The sequence below is a fragment of the Chanodichthys erythropterus genome, chromosome 3 (assembly GCF_024489055.1).
Source record: "Chanodichthys erythropterus isolate Z2021 chromosome 3, ASM2448905v1, whole genome shotgun sequence".
Lineage (NCBI taxonomy): Eukaryota > Metazoa > Chordata > Actinopteri > Cypriniformes > Xenocyprididae > Chanodichthys > Chanodichthys erythropterus.
Window position 1 is genome coordinate 24580971 of NC_090223.1, and position 15222 is coordinate 24596192.

General features: G+C 34.8%; 1 protein-coding gene across 4 annotated transcripts in view; it reads left to right on the forward strand.

Annotated features, from left to right (window-relative positions):
* baiap2a (BAR/IMD domain containing adaptor protein 2a) overlaps positions 1-15222 on the forward strand; it is a 122888-nt gene that overhangs the window by 615 nt on the left and 107051 nt on the right. The gene's annotated exons all lie outside the window — the stretch shown is intronic.

Sequence of the window (15222 nt, forward strand, 5' to 3'; positions counted from 1 at the left end):
TCTATCTATCTATCTATCTATCTATCTATCGTGATCGCCGATCATTTTTTACAAATTGTTTAAATGTCCCATGATTACCGATATGCAGAACCAATTTAATTGGTTTTATTTATACTTTTCGACTAAGACATAATTAATAATTTTATCAAAACTAAACATAATGTCTATTATGAATATTTTAATGCTTTTAAAGTAATTATTATTAATTTTTTTTTTTTTTTATTTGCAAGTGTATTTAGGCTCAGTTTACGATCTAAGTGGTCACAAATGTTTGTAGGCTAGTTTCTATCTATCTATCTATCTATCTATCTATCTATCTATCTATCTATCTATCTATCTATCTATCTATCTATCTATCTATCTATCTAATCTATCGTTCTATCTATCTATCTATCTATCTATCTATCTATCTATCTATCTATCTATCTATCTATCTATCTATCTATCTATCTATCTATCTATCGTTCTATCTATCGTTCTATCTATCGTTCTATCGATCTATCATCTATCTATCATCTATCTATCGTTCTATCTATCTATCATCTATCTATCTATCATCTATCTATCATCTATCTATCATCTATCTATCATCTATCTATCATCTATCTATCATCTATCTATCGTTCTATCTATCTACCGTTCTATTTATCTATCGTTCTATCTATCTATCGTTCTATCTCATCTATCTATCATCTATCTATCGTTCTAACTATCATTCCATTTATGCATTGATTATATTTTTATGTCTGATACAATATACAGATTATTGTTTAAATGCTTGGTAACCGATATTATTTAGTTTTATTTTTGAGTTTTCACTAAGAAATAATACAATTTTATTTTTTACAATATTGCAAAAAAAAAATTTCTAAACTATATTAATTAAACTATAACACTAAAACATTTTGTTCTAAAAACAAGTGGTCATTGATGATAATGTAATGTAAATCAATCTGTCTCCTCATGCATTTTTTCCCTGTTGTTGTTTTTGTTGTTTCAGCTCTTTCCTTGTAAACCTGTATTGGTTGCTATGTTTATTGGCATGTGCTCTGTCGGGCATTCCAGCATAGGTGGTTTAGGGAGGGGGGGACGTGCTGGTGTGTGTTGCAACAGGTTCAGTCAATGTGTGTCTCGTCAATGTTTCAATAGATTCCCAAAAGGTTTCGGTTGCAGTTTTTGGTTTGTAACTTTAAAAAAAATGTTAATACTTGCCACACCAGTAGGATTACGGCTCTCATCAGATACTTAAGCCTGTTAAATAGGCCACCTGAAGTCCAACACCTAAAATGAGGACAAAGAAACTATTCTGGTTGATCAAGGGCAGGCGGATGTCTCCTGTATCTGGGGTGTTACTCTTAAAGCAATGGAAACCTAACTATGAAGACTAGCTTACAGCACAATTCACATAATATTTTCATTGGGCTAACAGATAATTAGATTCTAGTTTACTGTGTCAGTCTGTATAGATTTACATTTCATTAACCTAAAGTGGGTTAGAGCTCACGGGAGGGCTTTGAATTAGACCACTAGTTGTCTATTGATGATCTGCGTTTGCGTGAGCTTTGTTTAACCGAGAATCGTTGTGTGCCAATTCAGTGTTGCCGTCTTTCAGGGGTGGTGCTCAGCTGGATCGTTTGTCCAGATCCACCCGCTATTCAGATTGCTTGTTAAATCAGCCAGCTAAAGAACATAGATTGAGTTCAAAAAGAGTGCAGTATTGATGATTGTGTATGTGTGTGTGTATGTATGTATGTGTGCGTGTGAGAGCGAGAGAGAGAGAAAGGGAGGGACCGATAAGAGGGGTAAACATCAGTGGAAGTGGTGGGATGTTTAACATCTGCTGAAGTATCACAGGAAAGCCAGAACTATGGAAGCTTGTTTCCGCCACGGTACATAAAAAGTTAATTAAAGCAATAAAAAAAGGTCATTGAAACTTTTTATTTCACAGTTCTGTTTTTTCACAATTGCGTGTTTACATCACTATTTTTCAGAATTCTGAGTTTACATCTCGCAATTCTGACTTTTTCCCGTCAGAATTGTTTACATCTCGCAATTGATTATTTTTCCCTCTGAATTCTGAGTTTACTTCTCGAAATTCTGACTTTTTCCTCTCAGAATTGTTTACATCTCGCAATTGATTATTTTTCCCTCTGAATTCTGAGTTTACATCTCGGAATTCAGTTTTTTGTTTCTGCCACAGGATTTTTAAAAAAAGGTAATTGACATTTTTTTTTTTTATCTTACAATTCTGGCTGTTTTTCACACAATTGTGAGTTTGACTTATAATTATATCTTATAATTCAAAATTTCCTTTGTGACTCAATGCATGGGTGTACCAGGGCGTGTGTGTGCGTGCGTATGAGTGTGTGTGTGTGTGTTCTGATGTTACTCAACTGTGCACACAGAACACTCCCTACCTGTGAGCAATAGCTGTGATCCTGCTGGAGTTGCTATGGATTTAAAACAAGCCTCACCTGTGACTCACAGCCGGCCCTCAATCACTCAGCCTCCTGGCGTCAGACTCTCAGCAACAGGGCCCAGTCATCCAGACAGTGCCAGGCTCGGTCGGATCTCTCTAATCCCATCAGCCTCCAGACGAGCACCAACGGCAGGGCTGACAAGACCTTTGCCAGCTGGTGGGTGACATAACTGCTGTCCACTCACCTGGGTGAGCTGAGGTCAAGCCACTTATGTGTAGTTTGAGGCCAGACTCATACTGTGTGCTAATGCAGGTTGCTAAAGCATTGTTAGAATACGGTTTCATTGTACTTGCGTTTGTTCTTGCGTCACTATCGCAGTAACAAACCTCAGGCTCAGGAGTTACCTTTAAATATGTAGCTCAAAGTTGTGGCTTTGATTCCCGGGCAAAACATGTACCTAGCACTTACTAAAAATCCTCTTGGATTAAAGTGCCTGTTGAATACAGGGTATGTGTAAAAATGTTAATGTCTGTGATTGCCATTGAAGCTGCTAGAATTGTTTTGCTAACTGCTATTTTGCTAACTTCAGCTACACACCCTCTCTTCTATCTATCTGTCTATCTGATTTTCTTCTTTCTATTTTCCTTTTAAAATTTTCACTGGCCCCACCACAAAAAAAAGCAAAAAATAAATAAATAAAAATAGGCCTAGTTATTGTTTTCGGTGTTTTATCCCATGTTGCCTTAATAAATAAGGCTATGATACTGAAAACTACTAGCCTAAAAATTTCAAACATTAGTAAAGACAAGTAAACAGTCAGTAATAAAATGAGAGCAAATAATCAAATTACGAGCAATAGCAAAAATAAATACAGTAGAACAAACAGATAAATTAAGTAAACAGTGCTTTTCAGGTTTTTCAGGTTGGTCTAACAGTTTTCAGGTACAGAAATTGAATAAAGTAATCAAATGTAAAATAACTGCATGGTCTTCACTGTATTTTTATATATATATATATATATTTATATATTTATATTTATTTATTATATATATTTATTATTTATATATATATTTATTATATATTTATTATATATATATATATATTTATTATATATATATATTTATTATATATATATATATATATATTTATTATATATATATATATATTTTTATTATATATATATATATATTTATTATATATATATATATATTTATTATATATATATATATATATTTATTATATATATATATATATATTTATTATATATATATATATATATTTATTATATATATATATATATATTTATTATATATATATATATATATTTATTATATATATATATATATTTATTATATATATATATATATATTTATATATATATATATATATATTTATTATATATATATATATATATATATATATATATATATATATATATATATATAATCCTTATTAAAGTTACAAAAGCTATTTAGTCAAGAGCAGTGAGTGAATTTTTTTTTTTTTTTTTTTTTTTTTTTTAGGCTGCTGTCACTTTCAGACCTAATTTTTCCAAAATGTCCATAATGACCATAATGTCCAAAATACTGTTTTCATTCCACTGTGCTACTTTTCCATTCTTCATCAACATAAACGTGCTAGACAGACATTTTTAACCATTGCGCTCATGTTTTGCAGTGTCTCACATATGACATGGCATTCTAAAAATGCCATTCAAGTTAAAATAAATACTAAACTGCAGTGCAAACTAACATGGCGGCGCCCATTGTGCATATAGCTCAACTAACGCGATCATTACAAAGGTGTTTAAACAACAAAACACATCCACTTGCACAAATTTAACAATCAGAATATCCAATATTTCATGCTACAGTTATCAAATTTGTGAATATTTTGAATAAAAAAGGAAAAATTAAATCTAAGCAGATCATCAGTCATACAGCGCTATTGTGGCTGCGGTATGTCAAGCAATGATGCGTCACCATGGAAACGATAAATTGTTATTTTCTAAATAGCGGTCGCCTTGATAAACTCACATTGGGGGTTCAGCCAGAATATTTGAAACTTATGTGTGAAAGGGAAAACAGCCAAAATGCGTTCTGTGTGAACCAGCCCTAGTTTTATTTCTCAACTCTTTATAATCACTTAAAGGGATAGTTCACCAAAAAATGAAAATTATTCCATGATTTACTCACCCTCAAGCCACCCTGGGTGTTTATAACTATCTTCTTTCAGATGAACACAATCAGAGTTATATTGAATAATGTTCTGACTCTTCCAAGCTTTATAATTATAGTGAAGGAGGCGTGAGATTTTGAAGCCCAAAAAAGTGCATCTATTCATCATAAAAGTAATCCATTAATCCATAAATGAAGGTCTTCTGAAGCGAAGCAATGGGTTTTTGGAAGAAAAATATCCATATTTATAACTTTACCAACAATAAATAGCTTTCTGGCAGACAGCTGTAAGCATCAATTTATGCCAAAAGAGTAAGGATGTAGGAGTATCGTAAGCTTAGACGCCTCTCATGGCAAAAAAAAAAAAAAAAAAAAAAAAACTCAAGCCTCTCTATATCAAAATTCTCTGACATTTCACTTAAAAAAAAATCTTGTTTTAGACTTCTAATTCGTGACCTTGTTTTGCTCTATCCTTCATTGCATCATGCATCAGGTTAGGGGTTTATCTTCTACAGTAAAACGATGTGTACAGCCCTCTGCCAGAAGCTAGATATTATAGTTTATAAAGTTTTAAACAAGGACATTTTTCTTCCAAAAACTCATCGCTACACTTCAGAAGTGCCTTTATTAACCCCTTGGAGTCGTATGGATTACTTTTATGATGTATGGATGCACTTTTTTTTGGGCTTCAAAATCTCACGTCCCCTTCACTCCCATTATAAAGCTTGGAAGAGCGAGGATATTTTTTAATATAACTTAGATTGTGTTTGCCTGAAAGAAGATAGTCATAATTTAAATTTTTGTGTGAACTGTCACTTTAAGACATTACCCTTTAAGACATAACTAGAGGATACTCGCCAATATGGGCATTTTGCCACAATTTTGTGTGAATATGTCTGTTCAAGAGCAAGAACACTTGAAAGAAGACTCCGTTAAGTATTTTTTCGCGCTGTCTAAAATATGGCTTTCTGGGTGAGATCTATCTATTGCTATAGTGTTTCTTGTGGCAACATTCTGAATGCATTTCATTATAAAATCCAAAAGCATTTTGTGAACAGATTTGTGCAGGATGTATTTCATCCTAAGAGGGGATTACTTTGAATTTGTGTAGTGATTGATTGGAAACTCCTCCTGCGGTGGTGATCAGGCTGTAGGGAGAGATGTGACGGGACAGGGCATGTCTCATCACGTCTACAGGTGAAACAATGTGATAGGAGTGTCTCTAACACCCCTCCCAAATAGTCAACTTAGAGTGACATAAACATGGTTACCATGTTCACACAATCCCAGGGGAAACTTATAGGTGTGTCCTTTTTTTTTTATCCTACATACCATGACTGATGTTGGAGAAGAGAAATAACAAGCAAAGGTTTCAGTTACAATATGCATATTACTCTCCCGTAAATCTCTTTGATGAAAGCATTATCATACCCGACAGGCGTGAAATTTCATTTGTTCAGGAACTCATTTCATCAGAGATCACCAGGAGCAAACTATATATTATATTTTTTATTTTGTTATTTTTTTTTTTTTTTTGAAGGATTGAGAGGACATTTTTTTCATGTTGGAAAGGTGGTTTCTTAGCAACAACATGCTACAAAATCTTTCTGTCATGTCTTTCAGTGAGATACACAGAGCGCAGATAGAAACAGACATTGAGAGCATGTATTTGGTTATATTCATCAATAATACATAAAAAGTTCTTGTAATGGGGCTAATGAGCTGTTACTGTTTTTATTTTGTCTAGTTCTTAAAGGGACAGTTGGCCTAAAATGAAAGTTTTTTTTTTCATCATTTACTCACCCTTGTGCCATTTCAAAACCCATATGACTTTTTTTTTCCTTTACAGCACAAAAAGAGTATTTAGACAGCACATTGAAATTGCTTTAAAAAAGACAAAAAAAGCACCAGTAATTATTAGGGCTGGGTAAAAAATATTGATTTCTCAATGTTAATCGATTCTCATTTTCACAAACCGATATTGATTCTTAAATCCCAAGAATCGATTAGTCTAGTCTGTTTTCAGTTGATGAATGAGCAGAATATGTAGCGCCTCCCATCCAATAAATCTTTGTGCTTTGTTACTTTTGATATGAAGCAAAATCTCAGATTTCAAATCACATCCATCTTATTATGAGATTCAAAAAATAAATACCGTTTTGGCGCTGTAAAATGTGGCGTGACAGATCGATGTAGCGCCTCAGTTAAAGAGAAGCGGCAGCACGAGTGCATGAACATCCTCTCCTCCGCTTTAAAGGAACACTCCACTTTTTTTGAAAATAGGCTCATTTTCCAACTCCCCTAAAGGTAAACAGTTGAGTTTTACCGTTTTCGAATCCATTCAGCCGATCTCCGGTTCTGGCGGTACCACTTTTAGCATAGCTTAGCATAGTTCATTGAATCTGATTAGACCGTTAGCATCGCGCTTAAAAATGACCAAAGAGGTTTTTTTTTTCCTATTTAAAACTTGACTCTTCTGTAGTTAAATCGTGTACTAAGACCGACAGAAAATGAAAAGTTGCGATTTTTCTAGGCTGATATGGCTAGGAACTATACTCTCATTCAGGCGTAATAATCAAGGATCTTTGCTGCCGTATCATGGCTGCAGCAGTGCAATGATATTACGCAGCGTCTCTCACAAACGTCTCCATGGTTGCAAGGCACATTCCCTGTGCAAGCAGGGGCTCACGGGCGCTGCGTAATATCATTGCACTGCTGCAGCCATGATACGGCAGCAAAGATCCTTGATTATTACGCCTGAATGAGAGTATAGTTCCTAGCCATATCAGCCTAGAAAATCACAACTTTTTATTTTCCGTCGGTCTTAGTACACGATTTAACTACAGAAGAGTCAAGTTTTAAATAGGAAAAATATCAAAACTCTTTGGTCATTTTTAAACGCGATGCTAACGGTCTAATCAGATTCAATGAACTATGCTAAGCTATGCTAAAAGTGGTACTGCCAGAACCGGAGATCGGCTGAATGGATTTGAAAACGGTAAAACTCAACTGTTTAACTCTAGGGGAGTTGGAAAATGAGCCTATTTTCAAAAAACGTGGAGTGTTCCTTTAATACCAGTTACAGCGTGAAATAAACATGAATAAACATCTGAAGGTATGTTAAAATATACAGTACAACTTACCAAAATCTGTATCGTGTCTCATGTAATCGCTCAATCAGTGTTTTAACCTCGGAAAGATGTCAATAAAACAGCTTGTAAATAATGTCACGTAAAGCCACATTTACTTCAGAAAAATATATTCAGTGACCATAAACTCATTAGTCAGCTAGAAAATGAACTCTAGAGAGCAACATTCTGATAAATTCAGCTATGCACCCTTATATATTCATTATAATTTGTAATGTTCTTCAATATTTAATGCATGTTTGAATAAATCAGTTATGACGGCCACGATTTAAATGTTTATATTCTTCTGTACAGATTTATGATATATCCCATGAATAATTCACTGGAATGCATAAGAGTCTTCACATCTCTTACCAGGTTGTTTTCATTCAGATGCTTTAAAATGTAATTCTCTCTCTTTTCACTATTAGCTGTGATGATTGGAATGCTTTAAAAGCAGGTAAATCTGTCAAAATGCCCGAAATCACTTTTTATCAATTTTATCACTCAATGTTTCATTTAATTAACATTTTTGATTAAGGCAACATGTTACATAATTTGGGTTGCAAAGGGGTGGAAAGATTTTGGTAAATTTCCAGATATTGCTGGGGAATTTTGGAAATATTCCAATTTAAAAACTCTATTTAAGGAAATACATTTAAGTTCCCTGATATAGGCTAACGTGCAGGTTTGCAAATTTATTAAAATTACAAAAAGATTGATAAATTTGGAAAATGATGAAGCAAATATGAGTTTCAATTATTTTCACTATTTTCTCATTATTTACCCTCAAAACTGAACCTGATTTGGAAAGGCTGCAAATTTTCAGTGAAGCACGTCTCTGTTATCAGTAGTAAATGCTGCTCCATCTGAAAGCCAGAGGGCGCTCTTAAGCAGAAACTCCAAATCAGTGTTGCCAAGTTCACGTTTTTTCTGCGGAATTTGGCTACTTTAACAGTGTTTGCCCGGTTTGAAGCGACCCCAAATAACATGATATGTAGCCCCTGGAATGTGAATTTTACCCCCGGAACATGATTGGGCTAGTTTTGAGTAGCAATTGGGTGGGTTTTGTTGTGAAAACCAGGCAACCCTGCTCCAAATATGCCCCGCTGAAGTACGATTTAACGCACGTCATTCCAGGAAATCCCTATGGGCATCGTACTATCACTGTAGCTGACTAAACAAAAGATTGAAATGGTTTGATTAAACATGACTAATAAACACACGACTATGACAATATAATAGGTTTATTTGAGTTCTTCAATCCTTCTCTGGTATTTTCATGATAATAAAGTACATTTATATTTCAGTGCTAATCAACATAGCCTTTATCGCTGTATAGAATACCATGAAATATGTTGTGTTAGTCTGTGTAAGAAGCCACATCATCATTTCACAGAAGGATGTTTTCAAACACTCAACTAATGTTATAAAGTGAGTTTGGAGTAAAAACATGTTATTAAATGTTGTCTTTTGTTTGACATGAGATTAAAAATGTTTGTCATCTTTGGAAAGATGTTTGACGCATGTTGCTTTTTCAAATGCACGTTAAAGGGTTAGTTCACCCAAAATTGAAAATTATGTCATTAATGTCTCACCCTCATGTCGTTCCAAACCCGCAAGACCTCCGTCCATCTTCAGAACACAGTTTCTGTCCCTCCATTGAAAATGTATGTACGGTATACTGTCCATGTCCAGAAAGGTAATAAAAACATAATCAAAGTAGTCCATGTGACATCAGTGGCTTAGATAGAAGTTTTTGAAGCATCTAAAATACATTTTGGTCCAAAAATAACAAAAACTACGACTTTATTCAGCATTGTATTCTCTTCCGGGTCTGTTGTATATCCGCTTTCACTCCACAGTGACGCTGCTTCTTCTTCTTTCCTGTTTTACGGCGGTTGGCATCCAGCTTATTGGTGCATTACCACCCCCTTCTGCTCCGGACAGTGACGCGATTAGGACATCCACGACATGCACACCTACGCACCATTTTAAAAAATATAGCAATACCAAAATACAAACAATGTAGAATAGCTTGAATACAGCGTGCGTCTCCCTCAGACTGTAAACGAAGCTCTGGCGCACCAGATGACACGTCAGCAGCGTCACTGCGGAGTCGTGAACCACACTGCGGAGCAGAAGGGGGCGGTGATGCACCAATAAGCTGGATGCCAACCGCCGTAAAACAGGAAAGAAGAAGAAGATGAAGCAGCATCACTGTGGAGTGAACGCGGATATACAACAGACCCGGAAGAGAAGACAATGCTGAATAAAGTCGTAGTTTTTGTTATTTTTGGACCAAAATGTATTTTCGATGCTTCAAAAACTTCTAACTAACCCTCTGATGTCACATGGACTACTTTGATGATGTTTTTATTACCTTTCTGGACATGGACAGTCTACCGTACATACATTTTTAATGGAGGGACAGAAAGCTCTCGGACTAAATCTAAAATATCTTAAACTGTGTTCCGAAGATGAACTGAGGTCTTATGGGTTTGGAACGACATGAGGGTGAGTCATTAATGACAGAATTTTCATTTTTGGGTGAACTAACCCTTTAAGAAAGTGCTTTCAGATGAAGCAGCATTTAGTACTGATCACAAAGCCATGTTTCAAGCTGCGCATAAAAAAATATTCACAGTCTTTGCGATTTCTTAATCTCACTAAATCGGTTTAAGCACTATTTCAGGTTAATTGTGATTTACCGTGCAGCCCTAGTACCTACGCTGTTGTTTTTTCTGTGAAACAATAGAGAACATGGTCTTATAATTTTGACTAGCTATATTATGGTGTTCTTTTTTATGGGAGATTGTTTCTGTCATAAAAAAAAATAATAATAAAAAAATAAAGATAATTGCGACTTTTTATCTCGCAAATATGACACTTTTTCACAATTTCGAGATTACATCAACTTTTTTTCTCAGTGTTAGGAGATATAAACTCGCAATTGCATGAAATAAAGTTAGGATTGCAATTCTAATGTAATCTGATTTTAAGTCAGTATTGTAAATTACCTTTTTTATTCTTTATTCAGTGGTGGAAACAAGCTTCTGTCATTTTGTGGAGCTCAACAGATGTAGTGACTATAAATTGTTGTATGGAAAAAAAAAAGTTGCTTAAAGGTTATTAAAAATTCTCTTTGTGTTTCATGGAAAAACAACTGCTAATGGGTTTGGGAAAACATGAGGGTGAGTAAATAATGACAAAATGTACTTTTAGTGTACTATCCTTTTGTTTGTGTCATAACATTACAGTTCCCCTCTTTGATAGTAACACAGTATAACCGAGTAAAAACCTCTAAGAGCGAGAGAGATTTTTTTCCGTGTAATTGGTAAGTAAACAGAGATGTACTCTTGTAGTGTAAACTATGGCAGCTGTTTGCTCCTTCCGAGGCTTTTAAGGAATGTGAGTATATACACAAGTCTTATGAAATTCCCACGGCCCTTTGACAACTAAACAATCAATACGTTTGCAGTTATTCCGCTGACAAGTTAATGGATCTCTCGACCCTATGATCACTCGCAATGTATTTAATAAGTGTAAAACAACTTTCTCCGGTCGCCTTTGTGATCTCGACAATGATCTAGCTTTTGTCGGTGTGTCCCTGGGCCCCAAGAGATTGCATTTATCATAGGTTTCCCGACAGTCATTTGAAAAGGAATGGGTTTTATAAGAGATGGATTCACTCTGTACACCCACTCTCTCCTCTCCGTCTGGGGGTGGATGGCTCTGAGCCGTTGCCACATCTTATTGTCTGAGCTCTCTCTTCAAAGAGCTCTCTATCTCTAATACTCAGAGCTCACAAGTAACGTCGCAGTACGCTCACGGAATACACACCTTTAACATTAGCAGCAGCGCGCTTTGGATTTATTGCATAATGAATCAACACATTAAACCTGATGAGGGTTAACTAAGGCGAACGCTTCGTGCATGTGGAATGGAAGCCTGCTTTAGCATATCCATTAATTGAAGAAATGAATGTTTTTAAGTTTTGGATTTTTAGAAATGAAACTTTCTATCAAGCCCTTTCCTTTACCTACTAACCATGTCCAAAAGGGTGTATACATCCATCACAAATTAATTCTGTCATGTTTGTATTTTTTCCCCACTTGCCATTTCCACCACTTCTCAAATCACTTTTTGGAATAAAATGTCTGGCTCCATCTTTCTAAGGATCATTTAATTGGTAGGAGTTTGTGTATCCTAAATACACGTATAAGTTTCACACCTTTTGCGTAGATAGAATTTAATAAACTTACAGCTTGATTGGAAAAGACACAATTCATAATTACCTTCCTTTTTTTCTTCACACATCACATCTCATTTCCTCAAGTATTTTGTTTCCTTGGTAACCGTGTGTGTGTGTGTGTGTGTGTGTGTGTGTGTGTGTGTGTGTGTGTGTGTGTGTGTGTGTGTGTGTGTGTGTGTGTGTGTGTGTGTGTGTGTGTGTGTGTGTGTGTGTGTGTGTGTGTGTGTGTGTGTGGGTCATTGACGAATAAGGTTTTTAAAAGTGTAAAAAAAACATAATAGAGACATAATTAATTTTGAAGTTTTATTAAATGTTAAAAATGAGATTATATGGTTTTTATAATCAATTAACACTGCTTTGTCATTTTTTTACAAAATTTGTTCAACCAAAATGTCAGTTTTACTGAATGACACTTTTGGTTATACCGAATGACGATATTTTTAAACGATGCTAACAGGCTGATATCTAGCTAGCTAGCAAAAGGACAATCAAACATTTTATATTTAATACAAGGCTTTAAAATATTACAACATTTTCCATGTTTTATAGCGGTTGTACCGAATGTCCTGATGTTTCGGGACATGTGTATAAACTAGTGAAAACGTGAATTTTTCAAATAGTTAAGAGAGAGAAAGTTATTTTGCTTCACGACCATGTGGTCCTTTGCAGGTGTCTGAATGATGTCACATCCTGTCACATGATATTGAATGCATGACTTCATTCAAAATGGTCCCTTTATGTTGGTTACTCCAAATGACATCAATGAAATTCATTTTTCTGGACATTCATAACAAAGCAACGACTTCTACACATAATTTTAATACCATTTTGCACTGTTGATATATGATGTTATAAAATCATGCCAGAATAAAAAATATATACATTTATTACATTTTAAGATATTTTAATCACAAATTAAATGGAAGATTCAAAATCTTTAAAATACCTAAAAATATTATCTGTCTTGTCATTGATATATATGTGTGTGTATCTCAAATATAATATACAGACATTTATTATGTTAAATATTCAAGGTTTCTTGAATTTGTTTTAACTTTATATATCATCAAATTATCAAGAACAACTGTTTTCAGCATTGATAATAATCAGAAATGTTTATTAAGCATCATATTATCATATCATAATGATTTCTGAAGGATCATGTGACACTGAAGACTGGAGTAATGATGCTGAAAATTCTTCACAGGAATAAATGACATTTTAAAAAAAATATAGAAAACAGCTGAATTGTAATAACTGTAATAATATTTTGCAATATCACTGTTTTTACTGTGTTTCTGATCAAACAAATGCAGCCTTTGTAAGCTCTTTTAAAATTGTTAAAAACTTCACAGGCCCCAAAATTTTGAAAGGTAGTGTACATCAAGATATATAATATCCAGTATTATCAAAAGGGTGAACAACACTGAGGTCTAATTGCCCAGCCCTACACTCCAGACTATATATAAGCTACCAATAATGGTTTCTTCCCCCTCAACCAAAGGTTACAGGGAGACAACCTCCACTTTCGTCTGAAAACAAGAGCAGATTGTTCACAAGAGAGTTCTTTTTGAGCACTCAAGGTTACAGTTGACATCTTCAGAGAGATGTAATACAGTTTTGCCCCATTTGTCACAGCAGGACTGACCCCTGTAACCCAGACATAATGAAAACGTGTTCCTATAGGAAAAAAGTCATTTGAGGGCCATTCGCTCCATAATGGCCCGGCAATAAAACCGTTAGAAATAAATGTATCCTTACTCTGTGCTAATCCCATTCCTTATGCCTTCATGCCTCTAACCAACTGCTGGTAAATTAGTGCTGGAATCAAAAGCAGAGGAGGTTTCTTTCGGCCGACTCCGTGACCTTCCGCCCGCACCTCCTCCTGAATAATTACAGGCCCACATCTCCACACAGCAATTACAGACCATTTCCACAAGGATCGAGAAGCTCTGTTTCTCTCACCCACACCCGATTCTTGCTCCCACATTCATCTGCTCTTTCAAAGGCCGATCCTGAGATCTCACTCTCTTCTTAGTTTTGATAGATTTTAGACACCAAGTCATTCTGACCTTTCCAAAATCATTTTAATATATCTTTCAACATGTTTTGTACTTTCTTCAAATGCGGGCTCTTTCATGAACTTGGGTTCGATTTTTTTTTTTTTTTTTTTTTTTTTTTTTTCCCGTTTTGTTAAATGGAGGTCACATTAAAACCTCAATCACATTTTTTTTTTATTTTTTTTTTATCCTTTTTAAATTTACCAGCACTACCTTTCAAAAGTTTGGGGTCAGTCTTTTTTTCCAAGTTCAAGGCTGCATTTATATGATCAAACATACAGTAAAAACTGTAATGTTATGAAATATTCTTACAGTTTGTTTTACAACTGTTTTCTATTTGAATGTATTTTAAAATGTAATTTATTCCTGTGATCAAATTTTTAGCAACATTACTTTGTCTACGTCCGAACACCGACTCCGTATTGGCCGAATCTGAACACGTGAGCAGCATAACGCATGTATGTGATGCTGACACAGTAGCCGGCCAATAATGAGCCGGCATTCGGACGCAAGTAGGGAAGCCTGCACTGAGTTCACTACGTAACAACGGTTCAAATTGTTGAATAAAGTCATAATTTTTGTTTTGTTTTTGCGCACAAAAAGTATTCTCGTCACTCTGTAGTCACATGGACTACCTTTCTGGATGTCAAAAGGTACAATGACGTCGCTGCCTATGTGTGGATCAGACCCTTGGATTTCATCAAAAATATCTTAATTTGTGTTCCGAAGATGAATGAAGGTCTTACGGATGTGAAACGACATAAGGTTGAGTAATTAATGACAGAAATTGAATTTTTGGGTGAACTAACCCTTTAATTTACCTTATGAAATTAAATATTTGCTCTACAAAATAGAAACAACTCAGTTAAATTAAGTTCACGGTAGTTGCATGAGTTTTTTTAAGTAATGTGTACTAGGATGGTTTGTGTGAAACTAACAATAGTGAAAAGTTCATTTTATGAGTGTTTGAAGAGAACACCAACTCATTTTGGCACTTGTGCGCTACATCCGTAGCATGCACACAAAAACCTGCCTCTCATATAGTATATGAATACTGAATTGAGTTCTTCCTGTGCTTGACCGGACAAATGCACACAAAATTGTCAAAATATCCTGGTAAACACAGTCATTCTTGTCTTAAGGGAACGTAAACAGTTGAGAAAGAAAACGCATGTGTAACAG